This window comes from Pistacia vera, unplaced genomic scaffold (assembly GCF_008641045.1).
Source record: "Pistacia vera cultivar Batoury unplaced genomic scaffold, PisVer_v2 Contig286, whole genome shotgun sequence".
In the NCBI taxonomy this organism is placed as follows: Eukaryota; Viridiplantae; Streptophyta; class Magnoliopsida; order Sapindales; family Anacardiaceae; genus Pistacia; species Pistacia vera.
The window spans coordinates 24,777-35,962 of record NW_022196097.1 but is presented as its reverse complement, the minus strand read 5'-3'; the positions used below and the strand labels follow the sequence as shown (position 1 = coordinate 35,962).

Genomic DNA, 11,186 nt, shown 5'->3' with positions numbered 1-11,186 from the left:
CTATCGGGTGGCCATGATGCTTTGCTAGGGCCAATCTTGGTCTGTACAGTGAGATGATTAGTTGGTGTTAATCACGACACTATACACTGTCGGTATGATAAGGAGTCTATGGGTCACAACATAGAAATAATTTAAGATCCAAGAAGAAGGAAGGGTGTTTTCGTCTTTTTTAAGGCGAAAAGGTATTTGGTAATTTCATAGTGCAATTAAATTTGCTGAAGGTCGTAGCCTTTATTTATTAGAAAAATTATAATGATATGTTTAATATGTGTTCACATATATTTAATTATATCATCATTATTGTTAAATTTAACATATAGATTAAATATATATTAATTGAGTTTAATTGAGATAATGATGAATAAATAATATCTATTAGGGAGTTTTTGAACATTTGTTTTTGGGTTAGCGCCCAAGCCTATTCCATATGGGAATAGGGCATTAAAGTTTTACTATAAAAGATAATGTTTATTTGTAAAATAAAACATTTAGTTGATTAGCTCATTTTCATTGCAAAACCAAATACATAGCAACCCCATTTCTCTCCCACGGCAGAAACCCATTTTGCCTAAAATCAATTCATTTTGATTTCATTCTTCTTTAATCTTAAAGCCAAAGAGAATCTAGCAAATCCCTCTTTGGTTCTTTGTGATTGTCTTCGTGTGGACTTCATAAGTTTGATCCTATGCTTGGGTCGGTAGCAAATACGTACAAAGACTATTTTGGAGGAGCCTCCAAACGTGCGTATGTTATTCTAAACTCTTGATTAACCTTTTGTACAGATTTTACTTTAATATAAACTGTAAAATTATACCCTTGATCTTGGCTCATGTAAACGATCCTTGTATTATATTTTTTTGTTTCCGCTGTGTATATGGATCATTTACTAACAAAGTGAAGGTCGTCTTCTCTTGATCCTCAAGAGCGATGGGAATCTGATTGTATCCTGAATAACCATCCAAGAAACAGTAATAAGCATGCCCTGCCAATCTCTCCAACATCTGATCAATGAAAGGAAGTGGAAAATGATCCTTCCTTGTCTCTTCATTTAATTTCTGGTAGTCAATGCACACTCTCCAGCCTATGACCGTCCTAGTTGGTATCAATTCATTGCTCTCATTCTTTATCACTGTGATACTCCCTTCTTTAGAACCACTTGCACCGGACTCACCCATGGACTATCAGAAATGGGATAAATTATTCCCGCATCTAGAAGTTTCACCACCTCCTTTCTCACCACTTCCTTCATCGAAGGATTCAATCTTCGTTGTGGTTGAACTCTAGGCTTAATATTATCCTCCATGAGTATCTTATGCATGCAAAAAGATGGAAAGATGCCTCTAATATCCGAAATAGTCCATCCAATTGCTGATCGATGTTCTCTCAAAACCCGAATCAATCGCTCTTCTTCCAAATTGCTGAACTTTAAACTGATGATTACTGGGAATATTTCTGATTCCCCAAGATACACATATTTGAGGTGGAAAGGTAAAGGTTTCAATTCAAGCTTTGGAGGTTCTTCATTTCTTTCCTTTGCCTTCTCTTTCTCAAAATCAAATTCCTTAAATTCAAGATCTTGGTTCTTGTCAATCGACTGAAGTGCTTCCAACAATCTAGCACATTCATTCTTTGCCGACTCATCTACCTCTATTATTCTTGATTGGGCAATACACACTTCTAGAGGTAGTTGTGGAGTGTTCTCTTCAATGACCTGCGCTACTAGTTTATCCACAACATCAACACTAAAGCACGAATCCGACTCGGATGGAAACTTCATAGCTTCAAACACATTGAACGTTACTGTTTCATCTTGAACTCTTAATAACAACTTTCCTTCTTGTACATCTACGAGTGCTGTTCCCGTGGCCAAAAATGGTCGGCCCAAAATAAGAGGCATTTCCTTATCCTCCTCCATGTCTAAAACAACAATGTCGGCCGGAAAGATAATCTTGTCCACCTTCACCAACACATCTTCAACTATACCCCGTGGATGTTTTATGGACCTATCTGCAAGTTGCAATGACATGGTCGTTGGCTTCACTTCACCAATTCTCAATCTCCTGAAAACAGAAAAAGGCATTAAATTGATACTAGCACCTAAATCACATAAAACTTGATCAAAAGTAATATCTCCTATAATGCAAGGAATAGTGAAACTCCCTGGATCTTTGAGTTTTGGGGGTAGCTTCTTCTAGAGAATGGCGCTGCACTCCTCCGTGAGCATCATTGTTTCCTCATCTTCTAACTTCCTTTTGTTTGATAAAATCTCTTTGAGAAATTTTGCGTAGCTCGGCATCTGTTGCAATGCATCTACAAAAGGAATGTTAATATGCAATTTTCCAAATATTTCAATGAATTTGGAAAACTGCTTATGCTGATTCTTTTTCTTTAGTCTCTGAGGAAATGGCACAGGTGGAATGTGATGTGCCAATTCTGGTGGTATCTCGGGAAATGGCAATTTCTCTTTCTTTTGTCTTTGCCGCTCTTCCCTTTTTTGTTCCTCTTCCCTAGAACTGGTTGGTTTCTCTTCAGCAACGATCTCTTCATCCACTTCCTCATCAGATTCTTCCTTTTCATTTGGTGGCTTTTCTTCTTTCCCAGCTTGCTTCACCTTTTCCAAAACTATCCCACTCCTCAAAATTATTGCATTTGCTTGCTCACGTGGGTTAGTCATTGTGTTGCTTGGTGAAGACCCATGTGGTCTCTCATTTAGCTTTTCAGCTAATTTCCCTATCTGTACCTCCAAGTTCCAAATAGACGCCCCTTGATTTTTGAAATTCGTTCTCATCTCATTCATAAAACCTGTGGTCTCTTACATAAACTTCCTAAACATGTCCTCCAATTTTGTCACTCTTGGGTCTCCTAGTTGATTATTCACCCCTGTTTGGTTAGTTGGCAATGCTCTTTGGTTCCACTGATTGTTGTGCTGGTTCTGATTGCCCCAAGATAGATTTGGATGATTCCTTCAACTCGGATTATATGTGTTGGAATAGAGATTGTTTGGTTGCCTTTGATTTCCTGCCAAGTGGTTAACCTACTCCGATGATGACGATGATGAAGCAAATGTGTTCCCCACTTGACACTCACTGCTCACGTGATTACTCGCACAAAAATCACAAGTTAGTTGAGGAGCTTGAATAGAGTTTACCTATATATTTCCCAACTGTTTCTGAAGTGCTGTAATTTGGGCTGAAATGTCTATATATGCATCAATTTCATGAAGACCCATAGATTTATTCGGTTGCACCCTCTCATTAGGTCTTTGATAATTGTTGCTTGCCAGAACTTCAAGCAACTCGTGAGCTTCTTCCGGAGTCTTATTTTACAGTGCTCCTTCCGATGTTGCATCCACCATAGTTTGCACATTCACCATCAATTCGTTATAAAATGTTTAGACTTGCATCCAAACTGGTAACCCATGATGTGGACACCTTCTCAGTAATTCTTTGTATCTCTCCCAAGCCTCATACAATGATTCCGACTCTTCCTGTAGAAACGATGTGATATCATTTCTCAGCTTTGCCGATTTTGCTGGAGGAAAGAATTTGGTCAGGAACTTTTGTGCTAAATCGTTCCATGTTGTAATCGTTCCTGTTGGTAATGCCATTAACCATCCCTTAGCTTTATCCTTCAATGAAAATGGAAATAGTCTCAATCTGATGGCGTCATCTAACACTCCGTTTGACTTGAAAGTATCATAAATCTCCAAAAAATTGGCAATGTGTAGATTTGGATCTTCCTTCAAATCTCCCCTGAACTGTACCGACTGCTGGATCATCTGGATGATAGCCGGCTTTATCTCAAAGTTGTTGGCTTGTACTGCTGGTCTAGTGATACTCGACCCACTGCCATCAACTAAAGGAACTGAAAACTCCCTTAGTGTTCTATTTTCTGTCATCTCTACAACTATGACCTTTGGTTCACTGTAGCCTCTCTTTCTCTTCTTTCTCTAGTCAGTCTTCTAGTGGTTTTTTCAATCTTAGGATCAATAGGGACCACTGGCCGACGTCTTGCTCTTCGCATAAACTACACAGAAAAATAGAAAGAGTGAGATCATAAACCAACCTAAAAGAATAACAAAAATTAAGCAAAAATAAAGCTCCAATCTAGCTCTCATAAGAAAATTTTAATGTTAACACAAAACTCAATCCCCGGCAACGGCGCCGAAAACTTGATGCGTTGTTACTACAACATGCAATGATAGCAAGTGCACTAGTCGCATTAAGTAATAAAGTGATGAGTGAGTATAGTTCCCACGAGGATTGGTTGCTAAGCACTTAGTTTTCTACTATTTTCAAGTTGGAGCAATCGAATTTGTTTGGATTAATGGGAGAAAATTAAACTTAAAACTGAAACAAAAATTGCTAAATATTAAAAGCTAAATTATGAAAACAAGATTAAAAACAAGGTAATATCAATTAAAACAAATGGGTAGGGTTTTGACTTCATTCGGACTTTATGGATTAAATCTCCGGATTATGCTATTTCCATATTCACATGCATTGATTGTAAATCAAATTCTCTAAATTGTAAAACATACCTTCTCAGGCTATGTTTTCCTACTTTTTCCCTATTAAACTTCCGCACCTAACAATTTGAAGATTAATAGTTCTAAGCTCATTAAGCACATGGAATCCTAAATTGATTTCATTGATTCTTAAATCTATCTCTAGCATTTAATACTACAATGGTGATTACCCAAGAAGCTTAACATGACTCATTTCTCAATCTCATCATGTTCATCAATTAAAAGCAATAAATTTGGAATAACCACACAATCCATGCAATAGCATATGAAAATAACAAAAATCAATTTCTCAATCCATGGGAATCCAAACTACATCAAAACCCTAACCCAAAATGGGTTAGTTCATAGCTAAATCAAAATACACATCAAGAAAAACAATAAACATAAGGTTCAACATATTGAAATGAGAGAAAAGACGAGATCTCCCCTAGTTGAAAATCCACCAGATTCAATCCCAAATCTTCTCACTTTTCAGCCCAAAATTTGTCAAATCTAAACTAAGGAAGATGAGAATACTGCTCTAGACTAAAAAACGACCCTCCTCAAAATGGAAAAGTTTTGCTTTTATACTTCGCCCAAAAACCTAAGACTTTGCCTAAAAATGAAACTATGTGTTTTAAAGAAACTGAAATTTGCAGACTTCGCCGCGGCGACGAAGTAAACTTAAATCTTGTGTGTAACTCATTTCGCCGTGGCGAATCTTCATGAAGAATTTTGATTTTATAGAATTGCCCTCTGCTTGCTTCTTTGCTTGAATCTTCGATCTTCGATGCTCTCCCATGGGAACAAGCTTCATAGTGCTTTACTCTGCTTCAGAACTCTCCCAACTTCTGAGATCCGCTTACTTCTGAGTCCAGAAACTCCAATTCGCTCATTATTTGCTCAAAATGTCCATTTTGGCCTGAAACACAAAATGTAAAGAATTAAGTAGCAATTCAGGCATAAATAAACTAAGAAGTATCTAAAATCTGGCCTAAAAGCCTAAATAAAATAGTATAATCCTTGGATTATCAGAGACCTTTGCTCTGGTGGCTAGGTTAGAGTCAATCCGATTGCTTTTGGGAGTTGCTTGATGCTTAAAGTTGAAGCTCTATCAAATGGATGTGAAGAGTGCATTCTTGAATGGCTTATTTATGGAAGAAGTCTATGTGGAGCAACCTGCTAGATTTCAGGATCCTTACAAGCTAGATCATGTGTTCAAACTGAAGAAAGCACTGTATGGACTAAAACAGGCGCCAATAGCATGGTATGAAAGACTTACCTCATTCCTCCTTGATCATAATTTTGGAAGAGGTAATGTTGATAAGACTTTTTTTATTAAATATAGTAGTGGTGGTTTCTTTGTGCTAAAATTTATGTTGATGACATAGTATTTGGTTCCACTTCACACACACAATTGCAAGAGTTTATTACTTTAATGAAAGATGAGTTTGAAATGAGCATGGTAGTGGTTTGTTTGGATCACAATCAAAATATGCAAAGAACATGCTTAAAAGATTCAACCTTGAAAATACAAAACATGCTAAAACACCTATGAGCTCTACCCTCAAACTGTCCAAGGATGTGAATATAAAAAAGGTAGACAACAGATTGTTTAGAAGCATGATAGGAAACCTATTGTATTTAACTGCAAGTAGGCCTGACTTATGTTTCAGTGTTGGTGTTTGTGAAAGATTTCAAGCTGATCCTACTGAACTCCATCTTACTGCTGTGAAGAGAATCATGAAATATGTCTTAGGTACATTTGACTTTGGATTATGGTTTGCATATGACACTAACCCTACCTTGGTTGGCTTTAGTGATGCAGATTGGGCTAGAAGCTTGGATGACAGGAAGAGTACTTCTGGAGGATGTTTTTTTCCTTGGAAACAACATGGTAACTTGGTACAACAAGAAACAAAACTCCATCTCTCTTTTAATAGTAGAGGTAGAGTACATTACTGTAGGGAGTTGCTATACACAGGTTTTGCGGATTAAACAAATGTTGAGTGACTATGGTTTTTATCAAGAATGTGTTACTATTTTCAGTGATAATACAAGTGTAATTAACATATCCAAGAATCCAGTTCAACACTCTAGAACTAAGAATATTGATATTAGGCATCATTTCATTAGAGACTTAGTTGAAGATAGAGTGATCACACTGGTACATGTGAACACTGAGTCTCAACTTGCTGACTTATTTACAAAGGCTTTAGACTTTCAAACTTTTGTGAATTTGAGGAAGTCTGTTGGACTAACTCAACTTGAGTAGAGTTTTTCCTTTAATTGTAATACCCACATTCAGAAATATGGTAGGGATTATTTTATAGTCACAGTGAATATATTTAACTAGTTTTATAGAAGAATTCCATAAAAGTTTCAATAGGGGCAAAATGGTCATTTCACATAGAATCACGTGTTCAAGTGAAAAGTGAGTATGATAAATATATTGTATTAACTATGCTAGCCATGAGAGTAGAGTGGTAGAAAGGTTATAAACAATACATGCGATGTGATGTCGAGATCAATACGTGTTTGTAAAGTAATAAAAAGAAATTAAAGAATAAGGGTAAAATGGTCTTTTCACTCACAGCTAGATGAAAAAGTGGGAGTGAAAATGACCAAGAACATGTGTTAAATCCATTGAAAGTGAGGGTATATCGGTAAATGCACGTATGACATAATTGGAATTATCATAAAAGTGTAAGGGCCAATGTGACTATATTATAAATTTTTTATTTATAAGGTTTCAATAAACTAAACCCTAGCCTCTATCCCTTGTACACCCACCCTTCATCCAATTTCTCTCAAACTTCTTCACCAAATTTCAAAGAGAATTCATAGGAATTGACTTAATTTTTGTACATTTTCAATCCTAAAGCATCCACTGTTAGTAAATGATCCATATACGCAGCGGAAACCAAAAAATATAATACAAGGATCGTTTACATGAGCCAGAGCAAGGGTATAATTTTAATTTATATTAAAGTAAATCTACACAAAGGTTAATCAAGAGTTTAGATAACATACGCACGTTTGAGAGCTCCTCCAAAATAGTCTTTGTACGTATTTGCTATCGCCCAAGCGTAGGATCGAACTTATGAAGTCCAAACGAAGACAATCACAAAGAACCAGAGGATTTGCTAGATCCTCTTTGGCTTTAAGATAAAGAAGAAAGATGTATTTGATTTTGGCTAAAATCAAAACTGCCGTGAGAGTAAAATGGGGCTGTGTGTTTTGTTTTCAAAGAGAAAAATGAACTGATAACTAACACCATGTTTTAACAATAACTTTTTCTTTTATAGTAAACTTTAATGCCCTATTCCCATAAGAATGCTTGGCTCCAACCACACACCCCATATTACCAAACACTCCCTATTAGATTTTTATTTATTTCATCATTATCTCAATTAAACTCAATTATATATTATTTAATCTATATATATTAACATTTAACATAATGATGATTTAATTAAATATATGCGAACACATATTTAAACGTAATTTCACTTATTTAATTTTTCTAATAAATTAAAAGGCTACGACCTCAACAAATTTAATTGCACTATGAAATTACCAAAATACCCTTTCGCCTAAAAAGACGAAAACGTCATTCCTTCTTCTTGGATCTTAAATTATCTTCTAGTGTGTGTGACCCATAGGCTCCTCATCATACCGGCCGTGTATAGTATTGATTAACACCAATAAATCATCTCACTAATACACAGACCAAGATTGCCCCTAGTAAGGCATCATGGCAACCCCATAGATTCAGATTCACAAAGTAGCTACCTGTCTGATATGGTTACCATACAATTCGATCCTTTCATCATACGTTATCTCAACAAGACGAAGGCATAGAAATAGTGTCAACCTTTGGTTACTCTTGAATTATATATTCAGTTTTCTGGACTAATGACTTGTATTAAATTCGGATAGAGCAAAAACTCAATCCCACTGGGCCACAGTTTTGGTTTCAGGTCCATATTGAATTGCGCCGTGAGATTACTTCTCCATACCCAGAGTGATGAATCCTCTGTCAATCCACCATAGTCTTGATACACTCTTTGATGCAGCCAATCACCACCATATTGACAGCTTTGAAACTGCTTTAGGCTAGTGTCAAACTGCATCAATCGGTGCACAAGGCGCTCCGGTGATCTCAAGTCTAAGGACACATGCACCACCATTCGTAGAGGATTTTTTCCATAGACACTAGGGTTACATCCATATGGAATCCTCTGGTAGGTCATCCAGTGAACATGCTGCGGTATATCCGCCTACACAGCACCCATTTGTTGCACCAGGTTGTCACCAAACAACCTTGATAAGTGAGATCAGTCACTACTTTGACAGGGTCGTTCAACACTATGATAGCCTTACCGTATTATCTGTGCCCTTACTTTAGAATAATATGGGGCTACGGACATTTCTAGAATGGCCACCTTATTGTCTCATAGGGTTCTCACTATTAAGATTTGAAACACTTGATACCCTCGTCACGGTTCTACCATTCTAAGGACAATATCAATACATATTGCAATAATAGTGATTTATGCAAAATAGAATAAATGCCTTTTATTGATTAAGAACTTATTACAAAGAGTCATTCTACAATAATTGATTGACTCTAAGGCATCTACTCTAACATCCAAGTAAGATTCTAGCACAAAGGGTTGAGATTAAACTTTAAAGTTTAAATTCTTATGGTTTTATATGTTTGGTCCAAGAGGAAGAGAATTTTAGCAAGGAGGTTATCATTATTGTTGCACAAATTCAAGGTAAGTAAATCCAATTTAGTTTTGATTTAGCAATAATTGTGTAGATTGATTCTTGTATGTGTGTATGTTATGTATGGTGAGAATTATTGGCTATTTTAATGTTGATGATGTGTAAAATTCCAGCCATGAGAAGTAGTTCTTGTGTTGTGGTGATTTGGTGGAATTTGGATGAAATATGGAAAGATTGTTGAGAAATTTTGAAGTGTTGAATCCGGCCAGATTTGAAGTCAAATTTAATGAGTTTTTGCTCCAATTTTGGTGGATTTAGAGATGTGGGAAGTGTGGCCAACTAAGTATTTGCATGTGCATGTGAATTGTTTGATGAAAATTCTAAGAGAAATGCATGCATGGTTTGTTGAATCTTATTGAAGAAATTGTTAAGAAAGGAAAGATTGGAGTTGAAAGCTTATGTTAGGCTTAACCAAGTGTAATTTTAGTATTCAAGAGTGCATTTGTTTATGCCAAAATTTAGAATATCACTTGGTCATGTTGTTCAATGAGATAAATGGCTTTTAGTGCATGGTTCAAGTTACTTGAACCTTTAGTATTTCTCAATAGCACATTTTATTTAGTTATTGAATTAAAATTGTGAAACTTTGACTTTGGGAAAGTGTTAGAAGGGTTTACATGTTAAATTGTTACTTTGATATGGCATTGTTGTATAGAGAATGGTAGATTATGTCATGACATATCAATATCCATAATAATTCTCAAGTTTGTGTACTGAGTTTAGAAAGATCTACCAAATAATGGCTTGGCCAAATGAGTATATTGTTGTTTCTTGTTTTGAGATTAATTACAACAATATGTACTAAGTGATTTTATTGTAATAAAATAGAAAAATTTCCCAAGTATAAGATATCAAAAAAACTCAAAGAAATAGAAGTTTGGTTTATGTATTAAATACTGACCATTTAGAATTGATTGGTATGGTATAGTTTTCATGCCTATAATATTTACAACTATAGAATTGTGCTAGAAGATCTGAGAATAGGTTTTATTGGCCAAAATTTAGTTAAGAATGTTAGAAAGAAATTAGAATTTAGCCAAAGTATATATGTTGTGCCATATGTTAGATTGAATTGACAATGATTATATGGCAATATAGTTAATGTATAGAATGTAGCCAAAAGAAGAAGAAGAAGGCATTTATAACAATTGAAATTGATGGTCATGAAGAGAATGCAAATTTATGGCATTAAGATTTGTATTTAGAAGTTGCACAGGGCATGTTTGTTACATTAGAAAAATATAGAGAGTTGTTTAGACAGGTTATGTGACATATAATTTGAGAAAACTAGTAGTATAATTGGGCAGTTATTAACTTAATACCTAAGTTGTGGCATAGATTTTTATTGAAGAAATTAGATGGCCCAAATTGTAGAATTCATTCCCTAGTTGAATTGTGCTGTTTTAATTCCACTAATAGAATTATAGAAGAGTAGAATTGTGAGAGCTAATGTACTTGTGTACGTCTACATTTTACATTAGCATGATAGAATTGAAGAATTACATAATTATGTAGAAATTATAGAATCGCGTATGTACACACGATGCATAGAATTCAAAAATAAAGAATAAGATAGAAAATGTTTAAGTTGCGTGTTATTAGAATAGAACTTTGGGCTTTCCCAGAAAAGTATAGAAATAAAGCCTTAGATTAATAGAGTACATGCCAGAGTCAGACACGTATTTTAGGATCATGCATAGACAGCATATAAATGCATGACTAGCATAACATATATTTTAGAAATTTTATAATTATTAGAAATGTCAGCTAGTTATTTTGCGATTTACAGAGCATGTTTTCAGAGGCTGTTGCGATGGGGAACCTGTGAGCATTCACTGCGTTAGCTAGTGGCACAGAGATGCAAAGTTTCCCACATGCACGCCGC

At 35.4% G+C, this 11,186-nt stretch overlaps 1 non-coding gene across 1 annotated transcript; it reads left to right on the top strand.

Annotated features, from left to right (window-relative positions):
- The first annotated feature begins 3,413 nt into the window (after positions 1–3,413).
- On the top strand, positions 3,414–3,520 carry LOC116134366. The gene has a single exon (XR_004128723.1). It is a non-coding gene; the product is annotated as a small nucleolar RNA R71 (small nucleolar RNA).
- The last annotated feature ends 7,666 nt before the right edge of the window (positions 3,521–11,186 follow it).